The sequence below is a fragment of the Physeter macrocephalus genome, chromosome 18, assembly GCF_002837175.3.
Source record: "Physeter macrocephalus isolate SW-GA chromosome 18, ASM283717v5, whole genome shotgun sequence".
Taxonomy (NCBI): domain Eukaryota; kingdom Metazoa; phylum Chordata; class Mammalia; order Artiodactyla; family Physeteridae; genus Physeter; species Physeter macrocephalus.
Genome location: NC_041231.1, coordinates 75,828,561 through 75,851,380, shown reverse-complemented (window position 1 = coordinate 75,851,380; position 22,820 = coordinate 75,828,561). Strand labels below are relative to the sequence as shown.

The following is a 22,820-nucleotide window of genomic DNA, read 5'->3' as shown; positions in this document are numbered from 1 at the left end:
TAAAGATTGGGGTCTGGTTTTATTGGGGTGAACTTTAAAACTCAAGAAAAGTCATGTCTTACCCTTTTAAAGATGTTTCTGTTTTGAAGAATTTATACTGAGCATTTAAAAGGTTTCTTTTTTCTTCCTACTATTTCCTTTCCAGTGGCCTCCAAAAGTTCTTTGTCAGGGAGGGCAGAAACTCTTTCCTGAATGTAATTATAGCAGATAAAATTATTTAGAACAAATTAGTATGCCTGTTAAAATGTTTAAATAATGTGGAAAAAGGAAACATGTTGTAAAAATGTCAAGTTTCTTTGGAGAAATCCTAGAATGCTTTCTCTATCAATTTTTCAAAACTCAATTCTCAATTCTCCTCTTCCAGGACCCCTTCCTGCATTTTACCACATGACATAAATCTTTTGTCTTATTTCCCTTTCCCTCCTATAATTTGTACTTTGTACCGTTTGCCCCAGAACACTACCAAATTCGTTGTACGTTGACTAGGATTCTTTGGTGATTTTCATTTATATGTAAAATTCTTGGGGGCAGAAACCCTGCTTTATACTTTTGAATAAATTCACTTCTACACATATTTATGGAGTGCCTTCTTTGAGGCATTGGGTTCCTCTGTAGGTCCCAGCATCTTTGGGGTACACGTTAGGACACTGACAGGTGCTGATGGTTGGGAAAACTCACCTTTTCTCCAGTCACTATTAGGAGGCGATTGAAAGGATGGGCTATGCCCCTTCCTTTGTGTCACGTTGACGACTAGGAATAACAGCTGGGAGCAGAGTGGGAAAAGCCTGTTGTTTGGAAGCTAAGGAGTCTAATGTTTCCTTAACTGGGAAGTGAACATGTTGGAATAGAAGCCCTCTGAGCTTCCTTACCTTCTCCAGATTTCATGATTATAAAGAGGTGCTCCTAGTGAATCAATGACACCCTTTAAAACAACTGACCCACAGAGAAAAATGTCTCTTAGGATTGAGTGGAATCCAATGGAAATCTTTCCTTGACTGAGCTAAGCTGTTGCATACATAATCTGAAGTACCTGGAACACTTAGAATGATAAAGCATAGTTTTCTTGTTGTTGTTGTTGTTTTCCTCTCATCCTCTTCTAAGGTTAAATAATGCTTTCTCATTATTATTCCTTGGAAGTGTATTAACTTTTTACTTTTTCCAATTTTTAAAAATTGTGAAATATGACATACGTGAAATACATTTTAAAACATATGTACATTTTAAAGACTAGTAAAACAAAAGCTGGAGTAACATCCTACTAGTGTAAAAGTTCCCTCTGTGATCCTCCCTCATGTCCCTCCCCAGGTTAACCACTGTCCTGACTGTTATCAAGAAAGTTAGGAATTTGCTTCTCTTCATTATGTTTTAAATGTCTAAACTTGAAAAATAGCCCAGTAATGAAAGGCCTTCAGTCTTTTTACATGTATATATATATATATTTTAAAATTTATTTATTTTATTTATTTTTATTTTTGGCTGCATTGTGTCTTCATTGCTGCACGCGGGCTTTCTCTAGCTGCAGTGAGAGGGCTTCTCATTGCGGTGGTTTCTCTTGTTGCAGAACACAGGCTCTAGGCTCGGGGGCTCGGTAGTTGTGGCGCACAGGCTTAGTTGCTCTGCCACATGTGGGTTCTTCCCAGACCAGGGCTCGAACCCGTGTCCCCTGAATTGGCAGGTGGATTCTTAACCTCTGCGCCACCAGGGAAGCCCGTATATTTTATGTTTTATACAACGTAATACTAGAAAAATAATAGGTAACATTTATTGGTCACTTACCTCATGCCACTGAGTTTTTCTGAACTCTGTACACATTGTAACTCCCTAATAATTGTATGAGATAGGTGAGGAAACTGAGTCATGGAGCTAGGAATTTGGTCCCACTGGGATTCTAATCTAGCCAATCTGAGTCCTAAACCTGCTCTCTTAACTACACCTAATTAGGGTATTTTCTTATTATTTGATGCAATTTTATATTTTTAATATCTGCATCTATTTTGTATCTTTGAATACTCTAACCAGCTCACAAGCTAGAACAATACAGAGTTGGAAAGCTCTGCAGGCGTTAGATCTTGACCAAATATCTTCTCATGGCTTGACACAGATATACAGTCCATTAAGTCATCTAAATCTTATTATATGTTTAGTATTGTCCATTTCAGAGCACTCCTAAAATGTTTATTTTATAAATGTTATTTTTTATGGGAATTTTCAGGCAAAACCAACTATCACTTTTATCTGTAGTGTAGTGAATAGTGATATTTCACTTAGAGTTAAATTTTTAAAAGAAGAGCTTTGATTATAGGAAGCATTTCTAATATAATATTTCAAAATTCTTTTAAAAAATACTTTTATGTTTGTAAGACACAAGTAATTTTTGGCGCTTGTTTAGATATGGTCACCAAGAGATAGCTTCTTTATACAACAGTTACTGACTCTATTTAGTGAATTAATGTTTCCTTTACAGTGTTTTCTCTAAAAACAGCTAGTCTGTAGTGACAAGTCTTTATGTTTCAGTTTTAAAATTAGATACTGTTTCTGTAGAAGGAATACAGATTTACAGCTCAGTAGCTCCTGAACAAGGCACATAAAGTGCCTTAGAATATTGCTATCTGCCAACTAAGTTTTACCATGGCACAAAACCTTACTTAAATAAACCTCACGTTGTTTGCCGCTGATGTGGAGTACTGGCAACTTAAAGCGATTATCTTGGGCCTAGGCGCTGCTGTTTTCTTGCTGTATGATATTGGACCATTTAAGTATCCATTCTTCATCTGTAAAATGCCGCTGATGTCTACCTCATTGTGAGAATTAACTGAGCAAATATATATGAAAACCCCTCACACAGCATGGTATCTACTAAAAGTATTATAAATGTTTGTAAATGTTCTCTTCCCATTATAAATTGCTGCTCTGTGCTGACAAAATTGTTGTATGGTATTTATAAAATGTGCTCGGTAATGACCAAATTAATGCTTTAAAAATGGCTTGAATGAATGCTGGCAGACTGAACTCTACCAATTAGTAATATTTATCATATGTGGAGATTATAAAAAACAGGATTATATTTAAGCACAGTGATGAAATAGCAACTCCAGCATATGCTATATGGAAGGTCATTTTTGTGGCTGACACTGCTGCTCTACAAACTAAATGGGATTCGGTCCTGCTTTTGTTTGTATATATTTATCTTGGATAAGTGAGAATGCAAGCATATTATGCTATTGCTTTTAGGTCATTTTAATTTTTGGTGAGAAGGAATTCCCAATCTGGCTAAGGTTGTATTTTCTTTATTTCTTATTAAGTAGTTAATTAAGACCAGAATGTTATTTGAAACATAATAAAGAGAAGCAAATTTCTAACTTTCTTGATAATAGTCAGGACAGTGGTTAACCTGGGGTGGGACATGAGGGAGGATCACATAGGGAACTTTTACACTTGTAAAACACAGCTTCATAAGCCCATGGACTGAGACTTCCCTGGTGGCACAGTAGATAAGACTCTGCGCTCCCAATGCAGGGGGCCCGGGTTAGATCCTTGGTCAGGGAACTAGATCCCACATGCATGTCGCAACTGAGAGTTCACATGCCACAGCTAAGGAGCCGGCGAGCTGCAACTAAGGAGCCTGCCTGCTACAACTGAGGAGTCGGTGAGCCACAACTAAGAAGCCGGTGAGCTGCAACTAAGGAGCCCTGGAGCCGCAACTAAGGAGCCTACATGCTGCAACTAAGGAGCTGGTGAGCAGCAACTAAGGAGACTGTCTGCCACAACTAAGACCCAGCACAACCAAATACATAAATAAATATTTAAAAAATAAAATAAACCCATGGACCACATTTCTGTCTAATGCTGAAAAAGCATTTTAATAAATAGCTTATAAGATTCATTTGGCAAGTGAACTTAGAATTTACCACCTAGATTATTCTGAACCAAGGTCAAAGTGTGTAAATGCAGTCCTAGCACACTTTGTGTTTCACAGAAAATCATAAATCTGTCTGTTCTGCAGTTTGTTTTCAGAGGTCCTGAATTTGAACTTAAAACATCATTCAGAGCCGTTAATGGGTGAAACCCATGGCAAACTAATAACTTAGAATCTTAGAACAGTAAAGTCAGCAGATCTTAAGCCCTTGTTCGTGCTGTCCATACTGCACAATGTTTTATGTTTCTTTTTGCATTATTACTTACCCTGGTGATATGTACACAATTTTAGAATTTTAAATTTGAGTGGGACTGGAGATCACATAGCTCTTCAGTGGCAGAGTGTGGACTGAGACCCAGACTTCCTGCTACCTAATCTCACTCTCTCTCTTCCCACCAGTCTATGCTGGGCTTCCGAACTTAGAGGCCAAGAGAGATTTAATTGTGTTCTTCTTAAAATTCGATATGAGGTCTCTTTATTTAGTTGTGGGTGCATGTAAACTTTTTCCTTATTTAGTTGTGTGAGTTTCCTCTGCCTTTGTATCTTCCAAGCCTTTTGGCCTGTTTTTACTTTAATTAGATATGACTGATCGTTTTTGATTTTAAAAATTATTTATGACATTATGACTTAAAAATATGTCATTTCATAGACTTTCTGCCCAATTACCGAGAAAGCATCTAACTCAGGTTCTGAGCCATTGGCTCTTTGGCAGAGACAATGAGAATATGTTTTCACTCCAAAACAATCAGCATTAGCTGTAGCTTCCTGGATTATCACACCTGCTTTGTCTACTCGCAGGGTTGTCTTGAGGCATCTGAGAGATATGTGGGGAAGCACTTTGAAAACCATAAAGTGCCATAACAATATGTTGCATGCATGCATTCATGCACAAGTCTTCTGATTAATTGTATACTTGAGACCTTTTGTCGTAAGACATTTTGTTACATGAGCTCATAAATTTGAATATGAGCAAATATGTGACTGGGTCAAGGGAAACACTTAAATCCAGCAAGGACTTGCTGATAGGAAAATTAAGGAGTGAATGGGTGGTGGGAAATAAGCCTAGAGTGTTAGTGCCTTAGAATGTAAATGGAAATAACAGATGGACTTGAAAACTTTTTCTTTGTTTAATATCCAGTCTTTTCATTCTTTCATCAATATTGAGCGCCTAGTGAGCACTAGGCACTTTTTTAGACATCACTGTTGTTCACAATTAGTTAGATAAGATGCTACTGCTGTCCTCCAGGAGCTTATGGGGAAGGCAGTTACAGACAAGATACACCATAGGATAATAAATGTTTATATTTTGGAATGTGCCACATGGCTGACCTTGCTGAAAAAGGTACAATCTTGGTTAATTTCTTTTTTTTTTTTGCCGTGCAGCATGCGGGATCTTAGTTTCCTGACCAGGGATCGAACCTGTGCCCCCTGCAGAGAAGTGCAGAGCCTTAACCACTGGACCACCAGGGATGTCCCTTGGCTAAATTTTTATCTGATTTAAATTTATTAATATTCTCTTGTTCAACTTTTTAAACTTCTAAAACTATGAAATATATAATATATTAAAATATTTTGAGATAATATAAATCTGTATTTTAACTATATATAAAAAATATATATTTTAGATAACCTTAATTACCTAAAATATGGGTCTTTTCTACTTGGTAAGTCATCTGAACATTCCCTACCTGACTACATTAATATTAGAGATCTCTTAAAGAAAGGGCATTGCTGCTGTCACCTTGATGTTAGTCGCTGATGCTAGATTTTCTTTTTTGGGGGGGGAGGGGCTGAGTTGGGTCTTTTGCTGCTCGCAGGCTTTCTCTAGTTGCGGCGAGCGGGGGCTACTCTTCGTTGCAGTGCTCAGGCTTCTCATTGCGGTGGCTTCTCTTGTTGTGGAGCGCAGGCTCTAGGCATGTGGGTTCAGTAGTTGCAGCAGGAAGGCCCTAGAGCGTGCAGGCTTCAGTAGTTGTGGCACGTGGGCTCAGTAGTTGCAGCGCACTGGCTTAGTTGCTCCGCGGCATGTGGGATCTTCCAGGGCCAGGGCTCAAACCCGTGTCCCCTGCATTGGCAGGCAGATTCTTAACCACTGTGCCACCAGGGAAGTCCCGATGCTAGTATTTCTTAAGAGCAGAAACCTGGGTTTGAATCCTAGCTCTGCCACTTATTAGCTGTCAAACTTATTTGTACCTCCGTTTCAGTGTCTGTGAAATGGGAATAAAGATAATACCTACCTCACAGTTATTGTGAGAATTGAATGAGTTAATATATGTTAGAGTGCTTAGATGAGTGTCTGGTGCACATTAAAGGCTATGTAAGTGTTATCAGCAGCCATCATCACCATCATTATTGTTATTTGGCAGAATAAAAGTAAGTTGAGTAAAGTTTTCAGGAATGGATTTTCTCCTCAATCCCTGAAAATTACTCTAAAGGTAGAAAGATAAAGGAAGGAAACTAAACATTTTTTAGTCATCAGCTATGTGCCAGGCAGCATGCTAGCATTTTACCTGCATTTTCATTTAATCCTTACACCAGTGCTCTGAAGTAGACGAGAAAACAGGCTCAGAGAAGTTAAATTACTTGCAAAAGTTCTGGTATGGCCACCGTGATGATAACTGTTCTCTGTTACTCTACATCCTATACTCTTGCATTGCACATGCCACAAAGCCTGAGAGTTCAGCAAGTTTCACTCATGATAGGTACACTTGGAATGTGCTTGTTAGGGACTTTATTTCTAATGACGGTTTAAAGGGATGTCATCCACATTTTTAGTTCCTACTGCAGTGATTTGTTTTATATATCTGAATTTCCATCCCCCCCATTCAAAAGTATATTACAGTAGTATAAATAATATAAGTGGGACCTAGATGGAAAATATTTGAATGTGTGTAGTCTTATTAAGTTTGCAGAATTAAGCTGACCTATTATAATTTCCCAGTTTTCAAGATCACCATCATAATTATTGAAGTCATTACTCTTCAAATTAATAGCTATTTCATAGGGCTTTTAAGCCTAACCTCTGTGTAGTTAATGTATTCTAGGTGCTCAGTATAGAACTGATTATTTTGGTCAGCTTTTGGAGAACATCCAGAATTAATTCAAATAACTTGGATTTAAAAGTAATTAAGTTAACTTTTATGGTTTGGTGTTCTCATATTGAAAGTAAGGCTGTTTGGATAGGAAAGAGGGAAATTTTATGGGGTATTCCCTGGCAGTCCAGTGGTTAGGACTCTGCTTTCACTGCCGAGGGTGCAGGTTCAATCCCTGGTTGGGAACTAAGATCCCACAAGCCACGTGGCGCGCCCCCCTCCCCCCCCCCAAAAAAAAAAAGGTAAAGGGAAATTTTATGGATGTAAAACACCCATCCATACAATGTCAGCTTAGCTTCCTGGATGAGGTTGCCTCAAACCCCCAACCTAGAATGTAGAAGTTGTAAGCTCTTCTCTTCCTGAAAATATTTGTGCATTTCCTGGGTTTTATCATCTTGCAATTGCTTCTGCCTCCTAGGCACCGATTTTTCTTGCCTTGTGCCTCTGATGTGCACCATGGTGCCCTCAGATGTGATACTTGGCTCCTTCTCTGATTCTCAGAAAGACCCTATTCATAGAGGGCATTTGTGTTTTTAGTACACCTAACTGAAGAAAGGAGGCAAGATAGAGGTGGGTGAGCCCTATATTGCATTAATGCAACTTCTATTAAGGCATCCCTGTTCCGAAAATGTTCCAGACTTCCCTTGACTGGAGAACTTCATCCCCACGTAACCCCAGCTTTGCTCCACTGTACTAACTATTCTTTTCTCCTCTTCCTTTCCCTCTCCTCATCATCCTTCTCTCTTTCAGAAATAAAATAACAAGTTCTTCCCCTTGTCTAGTGTAAAGCAATTTCCCTTTCTTTTTTTTTTTTTTTTTTTTTTTTTTTTTTTTTTTTTTTTTGCGATATGCAGGCCTCTCACTGTTGTGGCCTCTCCCGTTGCGGAGCACAGGCTCCGGATGCGCAGGCTCAGAGGCCATGGCTCACGGGCCCAGCCGCTCCGCAGCATGTGGGATCTTCCTGGACCGGGGCACGAACCCGTGTCCCCTGCATCGACAGGCGGACTCTCAACCACTGCGCCACCAGGGAAGCCCCAATTTCCCTTTCTTGACAGTCATTCTGGGATCTTGACAGGCATTCTGCAGGGAACCGTCCACCCCAAGGGAACATGAGTGGTGGGGGACCCTATTGAGGGAACATATTTTCACAAAGAAGGCTTCTTCTAAGAGGAATTCTTGTGTTAGTTATTAGGATAGCAAAATAGAGAATTTTTCATCTTGTTACGTGGTGGCAGACGGTGTATTAATCTCAAGCTTATTGAGTCCTGCCTCCTCAATAAAGTGTCAGAAACCTAAAAATTTATTATACATGTAATTTGTCCAAATTCTACATTCTAGATAACTTTGACGAATACAGTGTCCGTGCGTATAGAATGCATGCTGCTTACCTAAAAGTCATGAACCCATCTAACACAAAGGTGTCACCTCCTGGCATCTTTCATTATTACATATTTCACTTATACAAAAAGAATTTTGGCTTTTGAAACACAATTATTTTTGTTGCCATGAATTTGTTTTGGTTTTTCTGACAGTTTCAAGTTATATGCAAAGACAGTGTATAATCTTTAAAACCTAAAACAAATGCAGAAGTGCATCTCTCAGGAAGTAAACCTTTCGTACTTCCATCAGCCTCTTCATAAATGACTGTCTGGTTGCTCTTAGCTGAAAAAAAGATCACAGCTATTTTTTTTTACTCTTTTACCTCAATTTTGAGGACTTGTGGGGATTTCACTAAATGGCATTGTAATACACTGATCCTGTTTTTGAACTTATAAATAAAATTCATGAAATTGCTTTTCTCTTACTATATATCAGCCCGACCTTACAGATTTTTTTTCCCCTGTAGGTAATAGAGAAGAGGAAACCTAATCAATGACTGTGGAATAATATGGAAGAAGATGGAAAAAACTTGTTTAATGAGTAAGAAATAAAACTATAATAAAAATTTATTCATGAAAACTATTCACAATAGTATTATGTATGACCAGTCTGTAATAGGTGGCCAAGGTTGGTATACTATTAGAGTGAGTGATCAGTGATCAGTTACTCTCTTTGTTTTATAGCCATTCTGAGCTTTCACCACCTTTCTTACCCTTGTGAATTTCTGAGTGCTATGAATTACTTAAGCTAAGAGGGGACACAGCTATATTTGAAGAAAAAGATGGGACCTGGAGACCAGCACCTGTACTGAAACAAGTCTAGGGTAGGTCTTGAAGCTTACTGGTGGTTGGATAGAGACTGTGTCTGTCATGACCTCTCAAGAGTGTTAGCAACCCCTTCTCGCTCTCCAGATATTGCCAGCTGCTGTGATGTTAGGCTCACCCTGGGGATCTTGTTCATTTAGCCAAGTGCAGATTGTGTGTCAGGTGATAATCAAATAGAATTCCACAGAAAATCCAATAAAAGGTGTAACTAAATTTATGAGATATAAAAATTTTAAATTACATAAGTTCATACATGCTTACTGTCAATAATTCAAACATTATAGATAACCAAAACCTATCTGAAACTTAGCTCCCCCCCTCTAGATAATATAAGTGTAAGATATGTCTTCTTCTTTGCCTACTGGTTAAAAACTTGGGCTTAGGAGCCAGACTGTTTTTGACTAGGCATTATTTTTTCTTTTTTAAATAAATTTATTTATTTATTTATTTTTGGCTGCGTTGGGTCTTCCTTGCTGCACGCGTGGGCTTTCTCTAGTTGCAGCGAGTGAGGGCTACTCTTCGTTGTGGTGCACGGGCTTCTCATTGCGGTGGCTTCTCTTGTTGCAGAGCACGGGTTCTAGGCGAGCAGGCTTCAATAATTGTGGCACGTGGGCTCAGTAGTTGTGGCCCGTGGGCTCTAGAGCGCAGGCTCAGTAGTTGTGGCGCAAGGGCTTAGTTGCTCCACGGCATGTGGGATCTTCCCGGACCAGGGATCGAACCTGTGTCCCCTGCGTTGGCAGGCGGATTCTTAACCACTGTGCCACCAGGGAAGTCCCTGACTAGCCATTATTAACTTGACGTTTGGGCAGGTTAATTTCTCTGTGCCTCAATTCCTTGGGTATAAGTGGGGACAATAAAATGCCTATGTCAGGGACTTCCCTGGTGGCGCAGTGGTTAAGAATCCGCCTGCCAATGCAGGGGGTACGGGTTCGAGCCCTGGTCCAGGAGGATCCCACATGCCACGGAGCAGCTGAGCCTGTGCGCCACAACTGCTGAGCCTGCGCTCTAGAGCCCGTGAGCCACAACTAGAGAAAGGCCGCACGCAGCAAGGAAGACCCAACACACCCAAAAATAAATAAATAAAATAAACAAATTTATAAAATGCCTATGTCATAGTGATGTTGAAGATTAATTAGTTAATCTATATAAAAAAACTTGGAATAACGCCCAGAACATAGTGAGTGTTCAGTAAATGTTAGCTATAATTTTCTTATGTATCCCAGTTAGCATTTTTATGTACCAGCCTTCCACAGATGAATTTTTTTCTGATACACCGCAAGAGTTAAACCATCTTGAATAAGGTCAACCCTGATGGCAAGGATTTTTAAATTTTTTCATGAATGTTTTCTTTTTGGCTTTGAGCTTCATTTCTCTCAGAGTATGCTGCTAGACTGTGTGAGAATAGTGTTATACACCTTCAACTCTTACTACATATCTTACGGTGTAAACGATGCTTACAGGTATGCATGAATAAACAGCTGTCTTCGGGCTATGATAGTTTCATCTCACCCATAAAAGTATATCTATGTCAAAAAGGATGCACAATTCTCTTGTTTCTAGATAGTGATGTCACATTTTCTGTAAAGATTCCTTTAATCTATTTTGAAGGACAAGTCTTCTTGGGTTTCTTTTTTTCTTCTTTCATAGAATCATAATAGTTTTGAAAACGTCTTTGCTATCTTTTCCATGACTTGTCAGCACTTTCTTAGGTAATACAGACAACTACCTATTTTAAGAAGGAAGGGGACTTCCCTGATGGCTCAGTGGTTAAGAATCCGCCTGCCAATGCAGGGGACGTGGATTCAAGCCCTGGTCTGGGAAGATCCCACATGCCGCGGAACAACTAAGCCCGAGAGCCATAACTACTGAGCCTGCGTGCCACAACTACTGAAGCCCGTGCACCTAGAGCCCATGCTCCACAACAAGAGAAGCCACCGCAATGAGAAGCCCACGCACCGCAACGAAGAGTAGCCCCCGTTCACTGCAACTAGAGAAAGCCCGTGCACAGCAACGACCCAACACAGACAAAAATAAATAAATAAATAAATCTATTTATTTATTTAAAAAAAGGAAGGACACTAAAACAGCCATCTCTTTTTAATATTTTCCTCCTGTATTGTTCTGGGGCTCTAGATTATTATGGACTATTCTGTCTGCTGTGACTTTTTTTCTTTGTTTTTTTTAAAAAAATATTTATTCATTCATTTATTTATTTTTGGTTGTGTCAGGTCTTAGCTGCAGCACGCAGGATCTTTCGTTGTGGCATACGGGCTCTTTGTTGCAGTGCACGGGCTTCTCTCTAGTTGTGGTGCGCCGGCTCCAGAGCACGTGGGCTCTGTAGTTGCAGCACCGCGGGCTTAGTTGCCCTGCGGCATGTGGGATCTTAGTACTCCGACCAGGGATCAAACCTGCGTCCCCTGCATTGGAAGGTGGGTTCGTAACCACTGGACCACCAGGAAGTCCCTGCTGTGACTATTTTAGAAGACAAATATATAAAAACAGAAGTTAACATTGACTGAGTATTATGTGTCAGGCAGAGTTTTAAGTGCCTTACTCATTTATTCATTATCTCATTTAATCCTGTCATCCACTTATGAGGCAGATGCTGTTATTATCTTCATTATAAAAGCTGAGAAAAGTGAGGCACAGATGAAGTAACTTGCTCAGTCACGTCGCAAGTGCAGCTTCAGGATTCAAACCCAGGTCCTCTGCTCCAGAGCATGTGCTGTTGATCAGTGGGGTGCTGGCCTAGTAATAAACTTAGAAGGTTTGCTAAGGTGGGTGTGGATTTAAATAACAAGATAATAAAGCCAAATATTGCCTGAAAAAGTCCCCATAATTAATCTGTTTCTGCTTACTTGTGGAAAGGAAAATTTGAAATCGTATATCTTCTTAAATTTGGGAAAAATAATGGTGTGAGATGATGTGAGATTCATAAATAATTGTTTTTTTCTTGACCATACTTAAATGAATACAACTGTTTTACATCTTTATGAATTGTTTGTAGTAGATAGAAATCACCTGAATCTAGCTAAGGAACAGTACATCTTTAGAACTGAGTTGATTTGTAGATTACCATTTAATTGCTATTTCTAGAAACATGCAGACAGAAGACTGAACTGTGCAGCAGGTTGGAACTGATTGGTAATTGGAAATTGTTCTTTTGTCCTGTTAAATAATATTTGAATGACAGTCAGCGGAAGTTGTTGAAGAGAAGAAAAGGCAGGAGAAAGGTGACTTATGGGTCTTATAATTAGAGTGTCACAAGTGATGGTCTAAAAAGTAAATGTAAATTAACAATCGACATTTATATAGCAACTGGAAGGAGTTATACTGTGTGGTTTTTGTTCTGGGGTTTGTCTTGTCAGAGAGAAATACTGGCTTTTCTTTTCTTCAAATAACAGTTCATTTCCTGTTGAAATATGGTAAAGTACAAAGAGTAAGCATCATTTAAAGTAACAGCGAGTATGCTGATAAAATGTTTTGGCTTTACTGTAAAGTGTGGCTACAGGTAGTTATGTTTTCCTTTCTCCATCTTCTTGAACTCTCTTTCTTTGTTTGAGAATCCCTTCTGAATGTTCATCAAAGTTATGGCTCTTAGTGTACATATCTTTTTTTTTTTGATGTGAAACATTTTTAAAGTCTTTTTTGAATTTATTACAGTACTGCTTCTGTTTTATGTTTTGGTTTTTTGACCATGAGTTGGCCGCGAGGCATGTGGGATCTTAGCTCCCGGACCAGGGATGGAACCTGCATTGGAAGGCAAAGTCTTTTAAAACAATGTCTTAAATTGTGGCCCAGGAGCCCCTGAGACCCTTTTGGGAGTCAAAGCTATTTTCATAACAATATTAAAACGTACTTGCGTATGAGTATGCGGTGGAGTTTTCCAAAGACTTCATGATGTACAATCAACTGAATTCAGACGCTCTTCCTTATTCCAGACACTAAAAAGATTTGTAAAAATGTAGAATAAGGCCACTCTTCTCATTAGATTTACAATGAGAATTACTGAGGTTTATCTCTACATTAGAACATTACAATGAGACCCCAGTGTGGGCCAGAAAGTCACGGTGCTCTCTCTAGTGACTGGGCGGACTGTGCCTGCCACACAGCACCTCCATGTAGGTTCTAATGACATCCTGATTGGTTGCGGCTGTGTCTGCCAGTCTAGAAAAGTGAATATTCTGTTCCTTTTTCATAATTGTGCTAGAGGGTATGTTCCAGATTATAAGGAGCTGTGGAAATATGCATTTAAAGGTGAAAGGAGGGTTTGATTTTAAGGAGGAAGACTGTCCAACCTTGCCAATCAGTGACCCCACTGATATATACCAAATTCAGAATGTTCTTTGTATCTGTTGCTCCCAACTTTGGGAGGCCTATGTCAGGGACTTCCCTGGTGGCGCAGTGGTTAAGAATCCGCCTGCCAATGCAGGGGGTACGGGTTCGAGCCCTGGTCCAGGAGGATCCCACATGCCACGGAGCAGCTGAGCCTGTGCGCCACAACTGCTGAGCCTGCGCTCTAGAGCCCGTGAGCCACAACTAGAGAAAGGCCGCACGCAGCAAGGAAGACCCAACACACCCAAAAATAAATAAATAAAATAAACAAATTTATAAAATGCCTATGTCATAGTGATGTTGAAGATTAATTAGTTAATCTATATAAAAAAACTTGGAATAACGCCCAGAACATAGTGAGTGTTCAGTAAATGTTAGCTATAATTTTCTTATGTATCCCAGTTAGCATTTTTATGTACCAGCCTTCCACAGATGAATTTTTTTCTGATACACCGCAAGAGTTAAACCATCTTGAATAAGGTCAACCCTGATGGCAAGGATTTTTAAATTTTTTCATGAATGTTTTCTTTTTGGCTTTGAGCTTCATTTCTCTCAGAGTATGCTGCTAGACTGTGTGAGAATAGTGTTATACACCTTCAACTCTTACTACATATCTTACGGTGTAAACGATGCTTACAGGTATGCATGAATAAACAGCTGTCTTCGGGCTATGATAGTTTCATCTCACCCATAAAAGTATATCTATGTCAAAAAGGATGCACAATTCTCTTGTTTCTAGATAGTGATGTCACATTTTCTGTAAAGATTCCTTTAATCTATTTTGAAGGACAAGTCTTCTTGGGTTTCTTTTTTTCTTCTTTCATAGAATCATAATAGTTTTGAAAACGTCTTTGCTATCTTTTCCATGACTTGTCAGCACTTTCTTAGGTAATACAGACAACTACCTATTTTAAGAAGGAAGGGGACTTCCCTGATGGCTCAGTGGTTAAGAATCCGCCTGCCAATGCAGGGGACGTGGATTCAAGCCCTGGTCTGGGAAGATCCCACATGCCGCGGAACAACTAAGCCCGAGAGCCACAACTACTGAGCCTGCGTGCCACAACTACTGAAGCCCGTGCACCTAGAGCCCATGCTCCACAACAAGAGAAGCCACCGCAATGAGAAGCCCACGCACCGCAACGAAGAGTAGCCCCCGTTCACTGCAACTAGAGAAAGCCCGTGCACAGCAACGACCCAACACAGACAAAAATAAATAAATAAATAAATCTATTTATTTATTTAAAAAAAGGAAGGACACTAAAACAGCCATCTCTTTTTAATATTTTCCTCCTGTATTGTTCTGGGGCTCTAGATTATTATGGACTATTCTGTCTGCTGTGACTTTTTTTCTTTGTTTTTTTTAAAAAAATATTTATTCATTCATTTATTTATTTTTGGTTGTGTCAGGTCTTAGCTGCAGCACGCAGGATCTTTCGTTGTGGCATACGGGCTCTTTGTTGCAGTGCACGGGCTTCTCTCTAGTTGTGGTGCGCCGGCTCCAGAGCACGTGGGCTCTGTAGTTGCAGCACCGCGGGCTTAGTTGCCCTGCGGCATGTGGGATCTTAGTACTCCGACCAGGGATCAAACCTGCGTCCCCTGCATTGGAAGGTGGGTTCGTAACCACTGGACCACCAGGGAAGTCCCTGCTGTGACTATTTTAGAAGACAAATATATAAAAACAGAAGTTAACATTGACTGAGTATTATGTGTCAGGCAGAGTTTTAAGTGCCTTACTCATTTATTCATTATCTCATTTAATCCTGTCATCCACTTATGAGGCAGATGCTGTTATTATCTTCATTATAAAAGCTGAGAAAAGTGAGGCACAGATGAAGTAACTTGCTCAGTCACGTCGCAAGTGCAGCTTCAGGATTCAAACCCAGGTCCTCTGCTCCAGAGCATGTGCTGTTGATCAGTGGGGTGCTGGCCTAGTAATAAACTTAGAAGGTTTGCTAAGGTGGGTGTGGATTTAAATAATAAGATAATAAAGCCAAATATTGCCTGAAAAAGTCCCCATAATTAATCTGTTTCTGCTTACTTGTGGAAAGGAAAATTTGAAATCGTATATCTTCTTAAATTTGGGAAAAATAATGGTGTGAGATGATGTGAGATTCATAAATAATTGTTTTTTTCTTGACCATACTTAAATGAATACAACTGTTTTACATCTTTATGAATTGTTTGTAGTAGATAGAAATCACCTGAATCTAGCTAAGGAACAGTACATCTTTAGAACTGAGTTGATTTGTAGATTACCATTTAATTGCTATTTCTAGAAACATGCAGACAGAAGACTGAACTGTGCAGCAGGTTGGAACTGATTGGTAATTGGAAATTGTTCTTTTGTCCTGTTAAATAATATTTGAATGACAGTCAGCGGAAGTTGTTGAAGAGAAGAAAAGGCAGGAGAAAGGTGACTTATGGGTCTTATAATTAGAGTGTCACAAGTGATGGTCTAAAAAGTAAATGTAAATTAACAATCGACATTTATATAGCAACTGGAAGGAGTTATACTGTGTGGTTTTTGTTCTGGGGTTTGTCTTGTCAGAGAGAAATACTGGCTTTTCTTTTCTTCAAATAACAGTTCATTTCCTGTTGAAATATGGTAAAGTACAAAGAGTAAGCATCATTTAAAGTAACAGCGAGTATGCTGATAAAATGTTTTGGCTTTACTGTAAAGTGTGGCTACAGGTAGTTATGTTTTCCTTTCTCCATCTTCTTGAACTCTCTTTCTTTGTTTGAGAATCCCTTCTGAATGTTCATCAAAGTTATGGCTCTTAGTGTACATATCTTTTTTTTTTTGATGTGAAACATTTTTAAAGTCTTTTTTGAATTTATTACAGTACTGCTTCTGTTTTATGTTTTGGTTTTTTGACCATGAGTTGGCCGCGAGGCATGTGGGATCTTAGCTCCCGGACCAGGGATGGAACCTGCATTGGAAGGCAAAGTCTTTTAAAACAATGTCTTAAATTGTGGCCCAGGAGCCCCTGAGACCCTTTTGGGAGTCAAAGCTATTTTCATAACAATATTAAAACGTACTTGCGTATGAGTATGCGGTGGAGTTTTCCAAAGACTTCATGATGTACAATCAACTGAATTCAGACGCTCTTCCTTATTCCAGACACTAAAAAGATTTGTAAAAATGTAGAATAAGGCCACTCTTCTCATTAGATTTACAATGAGAATTACTGAGGTTTATCTCTACATTAGAACATTACAATGAGACCCCAGTGTGGGCCAGAAAGTCACGGTGCTCTCTCTAGTGACTGGGCGGACTGTGCCTGCCACACAGCACCTCCATGTAGGTTCTAATGACATCCTGATTGGTTGCGGCTGTGTCTGCCAGTCTAGAAAAGTGAATATTCTGTTCCTTTTTCATAATTGTGCTAGAGGGTATGTTCCAGATTATAAGGAGCTGTGGAAATATGCATTTAAAGGTGAAAGGAGGGTTTGATTTTAAGGAGGAAGACTGTCCAACCTTGCCAATCAGTGACCCCACTGATATATACCAAATTCAGAATGTTCTTTGTATCTGTTGCTCCCAACTTTGGGAGGACCAAAAGGACCTTTCAGGACAGCCTTTTAATTTTCAGTATTAATTGAGCATCTATGATGTTCCGATCCTGTTCTAGGGGCTAGGGCTGGAAATAAGTCAGTGAACAAAATGAAAGCAAAAACACCTCTACCCTCACAGAGCTTCCATCCCAGCCTTTGAGTCTTTTGCCGTAGTCACAGCTCCCTCTTCAGGGGAGTCTCAGAGTTCATAGTAGAGTAGCTGCTGTGGAGCTTGAATACTGACTGCTGTCTCTCAGTGGCTAAGTGCTGAGGATAGAGTGGGAACTGCTTGACATTTTGTGATTTTTTTTTTTTTTAAGGGTACCAAATAGTCCGGGATTTTTCAAATCTTACCTGGAACCCCAATATAGCAATAAAGGTGGGCCTATCCAGTTACCCTTGTTGTGGTTGTTTTAATCTTATTTTGTTTTCAAAGTTAGCGCCACTTTTGTCAAAAAGTTTAACTTTAAAAAAAATTCAATACCAACTGATGTTAAATTTATTCTAATTGTTTTTTATTATTTGAAGAAAAATGTTCATATATGCGTGAGATTTTCATTGCCTGGTGAGTTGCTCCCAAGACCCTATAATTTGTTTAATAGACTTTTATACAGAAAGAGATTACTTGGCTCATTAGATTGAGTCATTTAATAATGGCTGGAAGGTTAACAAATGTGGCCATCAGACTCCTGCTCAGCGGCTGGGTGTCTCTTGTATCACTCACAACTTCAGCCATTTCCAAACGCAGACGATTGGGAATACCATTAGAATATTAATGGAAAAAGAAACTGACATCCAAAATGAGAATGGCCAAAAATTGTCCCTAAAGATTATTTTAACATTTTTAATTTCCAAGAGTTCTACATCAAACTTGGCCTTCCAGCTGAAGGAATTCTCAATTGTAACAGGAGTGCCATGAAATAATTGCTTTTCAGCTGCTTCTGCTTCTTTTTCTTTTTGTTTCTTTTCTTCTTCTCTTATAGTTTTTATTTGATCTGCCATTTCACTTAATTTTTCTTGCACAGCTGTCACTAAAGTAGAGATCATCACCATACCAAGGTTTTCTTCTGCCTGTAATGCTAATAATTCTTTTTAATGTCTGAGACATCATTATCTTCTAGATTTTCCTGGGAGAATATTTCCTAGAGGGGTGCCTCATCTGGGTACTTTTCACTATATGTAAACTTGAGGATAGTCTAGACAGTTTCATCACTTTCTTCAGCCTCAGATGTCACAGTAATAGTGAAACTGGGTAGATTTTCTGATAACACATAGCAGGACCTTGTCAAGTGAAACATTACTAAAGGAGAATGTGGTCTCAGGAGAATCCATTCATATTTTGGAAGACTTTGTTAGGGAGGTTGAATTAATGTACAGTCAAGCTGTGAAAGAGTTGGGGTAGATTGCATGGCTCCTTGCCATCATGTGTCACCATGGCCTTCCCTGATGCCCATGAATTGCCCAGACATCCTGGTGGCCACGGCATTGGCCAGGTGGGCTCAGGTACAAAGATCCAGGCTAAGAGGCCTGGGGCCCAAACCCAGGCCAGGAGCAACACCTGCTCCCTCGGCAAACTTCTAAAAGAAGAAGGTAACTTCTGAATCCATGCCTTCTTCATTTACTGCCTAATCTGTGTGTAACACTCCCTTCTACCTTCTGTCCTTTGGGAATCCCTCAGACCCATCTTCCCTAGGAAGGCTTTGTTTACAGGTCCCTGAACGACCTTCCTTATTCTTTCCCAGGATTCTGTAGACTGTAATAGCCAGAAGGACAAAACTGTAAGGTCAGTTAATAAAACAAATAATATAAGCAGGTTCATATGTAGTTTATATTTATTTATAATTAAAAATAATAATGCTATTATAAAAATAGAACTATATAGAAGTAGCTCTAAAAATAAAGTGGCTTCTATCCTGTAGATAAGTATTTCTCAAACTTCTGACATTTGTATACCACTGCATGATTTTTACCACATTCCAGTAACATCTGTAGAGTTACTTAATATTTTTCTGTAAACCAGATTACTTTTTTTTTTTAACCTAAAAGCCTACTTGAATCTCACCCTAAAAAATATCTATGGAGTTATGGATTTTCTATTCTTTTATAAGACACATTATAATCATATATGACTACTACGTTTAAAAATATTTACCTCTGGAGAGTTCCATTTCTGGATAAGGCAGAGTAAGCACACTTGGCCCAGTGTCTCCACTGAATGCAGCTAAAAACCTGGTTAGAACTAATGGAACAGCAATTTGACGACTCTGAAAAGTCAATAGCAAAAAAAAAAAAAAAAAAAAAAAAAAAAAAAAAAAGGGCTTCCCTGGTGGCGCAGTGGTTGAGAGTCCGCCTGCCGATGCAGGGGACACAGGTTCGTGCCCCAGTCCGGGAAGATCCCACATGCCGTGGAACGGCTGGGCCCATGAGCCATGACCACTGAGCCTGCGCGTCCGGAGCCTGTGCTCCGCAACGGGAGAGGCCACAGCAGTGAGAGGCCCGCGTACCACAAAAAAAAAAAAAGTCAGTAGTAGCAGGTGGATTAGAGAAGACCAGGATTTGAAGTACCGCCATTAGTGTCCCCTGACCTGGACGGAGTGCAGCCCACACCTGGAAGTGGGCACCAGGCATGGACAGAGAGAGCTCCAGGAGAAACCCTCCAGTTTTGACTTGAGTGGGAGAGGAGAACACTCTTCTAACACTCCGAGAAAGAAGGGTAGAAACTTCCTCCTTTAAAAAATGTCCCTCCCTTCTTTCAGGCCCCAGCCGCCAGGCAATCTTGTGATGTTGGTGCTGGCAGTGACAAGAGCAGGGACCCACAGATGCCTAAAACTCTTAAGGGAGAGGAACATTCCTCTCCAGTTTGAGAAGCTATAGTCCTAAAAAGGATCCCTCAGTTTTTTTCTTTCTCTTTGTCTTCCTGTTGCCTAGCCCTCAAAATATGTGATAGAATGGGATAACAAAAGCCTCAGCTTTCTGGCTAGAAGACAGAAAGGGAAGCTCCAAGGAACTGAAAAGTACCTGGGAGACAGTGGAGAAGGAGGAGCTCAGGAAAGCAACCCTGTAGAAATATTTGTGAACTCCTGAGTCCACCCCTCAACAGCACTTGCATGGATCTGATCCTGAACAGCATACCAAAAACTATTAGAATCGACTATGAGATAAATCTGGGTCCAGGGCCTAGACTGGCCACTGGGTAGCGCTCATGCCAGACAGATCCTAATACCTCTGCAAAGGCTTGACTGGAACTGCTACTTAAACCATACCTCACAGAAGGGTTGGTTGGGACTTGTGATTTGAATCCAACCAGGTTGATTGCTTGCCAAAACAAATATTAACATTTTCCTTAGGATTTAAGCAAGACTCAGAATCTCGTAATATTAAAAATTTGCAGGATACAGTACAAAATTATTCAACCTACAAGAAACCAGGAAAACTCAACTAATGGGAAAAAGACAACCAATAGATGCCAACACTAAGATAATACCTCTCCCCTACACATGGATTATGCCCTTCCCTTCGATTTGATTGGCAAGCCTAGGCCACATGCCCACTGCTGGACTTGTGACCATTGCCAGGGGGTGTCATGCACAAACTGGCTGAGACCTCACAGGACTCACCCCTGGAGCTAGTGCTTCTCCTGAAGCACATGGCCCTATTGAGGAAGAGTGGCCGCTCAGGGTAAAAGCAAACAAACAAAAAGACCAACCCCTACTTTCAGACTTCATAAAAACTTATCTAACTTTGCTCTCAGATTTTAAGGGGCTTTTCTATGGTAAGGTACAAAGATGATTGAGAAGAGATAATCTATCATAGGACTCAATACAAATTTTATTAAGCCCTTTGTGTGTTTTCCCCTTTGTGTATGATTCTATTTTTATTTTTTAGGCAGATGGGTAAACATGCCTCTAGGCTAACTGTCTCTTTAGCACTGAGATAAATAACGGGTTGAAGAATACAGATGTAATGAGCTACACCTTAGCCTTTGTAGCTGAAGATGACTGACCAATAATTACCATCTAGCCAGCGGGTCCCCACCAGCTGTCCACGCTGGCCTGTGATTTGCAGCTGCAGCCTCCATGTGCTGAGTTTGGCACTGTGTGCACCTGCCATCCTCTCTTCAGAAAGAAATACTCCAGGTGCTCATCAATGCTCCCTAGGTTTATCTGCCGCTGTGATTTCTCTGAGTCCCCAGTGGTGCTGTATCATTTTAAGTCTTGCTTTAGTGTGTCTTCAAAGTGTTTCTTTTTCCTATTCTGCTTGAGTTATCTCTGTTTAGCTCATCACACAGCAGCTACTTGGGAGTGCAAAGCTGAGCATTTCAGAAAGCATGCTTGAGAGAGAGGCTACTGAAAGTGGTAGAGCTTATTAATATTACAAGTTCTTAAAGCATTAAGTGCGTCAAGTTTCGAGTTGTGCAAACGTTTTCCATCTGAAAAATGTCTGAAAGGTGGTAGTTTTAAATAGTAAACAAACCTGCAGCATTAAAATGGCAGGATCAGATTGTGAGGGACTAAACAGTTGGATTCTACTTGAAGAGGTGTGCCATATTGTGTTTTATAAGAAATATATATTTGATCATTCAGATGACCAAAATATATTTCTCATATATATTTGGTCTTTGTCCACAGTTCCTGGCTCACAGCCTCCAAAACCCATGGACTTTCCTAAGTACTGAATGATAAAGGTGTCTTTGGTTATGTTAATGAGGTGACTTTTGGAAAGCACCTAAGGATGGGAGCTGGTTGCCAATGAAGCCAACCGTGTGATTAGAGGGTGGGAACTTTTAGTTTTGACCCCTGACCTCTGGGGTTGAGAGTAGGGCTGGAGGTTGAGTCAGCCCGCAGTGGTCAATGATTTAATCAACTGTGCCTATGTAATGAAGCCTCCATAAAAACCCAAAAGGATGGGGTTCAGAGAGCTTCCACGTTGGGGAACCAGAATGCTTCCATGTGCCACTGTGCTGGGCCCCCAGCTCCATGGGAACAGAGGTCCCTTTGGTCGGGACCTCACCCTATGTATCTCTTTCTCTGGTTGTTGATTCATATTCTTTGCGATAAATTGGTAATCTAGTTAGTAAACAGGTTTTCCTAAGTTCTGTGAGCCATTCTAGCAAATTAATTGAACCCAAAGAGGGAGTCATGGGAACCTCTAATTTATAGCCAGTTGGTCAGAAGCGCAGGTAACAAACTGGGCTTGCGACTGGTGTCTGAAGCGGAGGTGGTTTTGTAGGACTGAGCCTGTGGAATCTGATTCTATCTCTGGGTAGTGTCAGAATTGAGTTGAATTCTGAGGCACCCTGATGGCGTCCAGGAATTGCCTGGTGGTGTGGGGAAGCCTCCATACGCACACATGTTGAATCTTGCCCAGGAACCTAATGTAAGGTGACTGAGAAGAGCCCAGAGTAATAATTTGCCCCCAAATACCTGTACATTACCTTTATAATATTGGACCAATGGGTAGAAGAGTTTGTGTGGGTCAGGTGGAAGGATCTCAGCAGAGAGCATAATCCTCGTCATAATCCTAACTTTGTTGGCAGTGTCAGTGTGTGATGTGGAGCAAGTCACAGAATCACTTTACATAATGACTATCATTTCTTTTTTTTTTTTTTGCGGTATGCGGGCCTCTCGCTGTTGTGGCGTCTCCCGTTGCGGAGCACAGGCTCCGGACGCGCAGGCTCAGCGGCCATGGCTCACGGGCCCAGCCGCTCCGCGGCATGTGGGA

At 40.2% G+C, this 22,820-nt stretch overlaps 1 protein-coding gene across 2 annotated transcripts in view; it reads left to right on the top strand.

Annotated features, from left to right (window-relative positions):
* The window catches only part of MED20 (mediator complex subunit 20), a 69,088-nt gene that overhangs the window by 36,931 nt on the left and 9,337 nt on the right, over nt 1-22,820 (top strand). The window contains exons 5-6 of one of the 2 annotated variants that reach the window (XR_003676761.2): nt 8,852-8,925; nt 9,069-9,372. The gene's annotated coding sequence lies outside the window, so the exon portion shown is untranslated. Of the gene's footprint in view, nt 1-8,851; nt 8,926-9,068; nt 9,373-22,820 lie in introns of those variants that run through there. The other variant, XR_008615647.1, reaches the window with a different exon arrangement.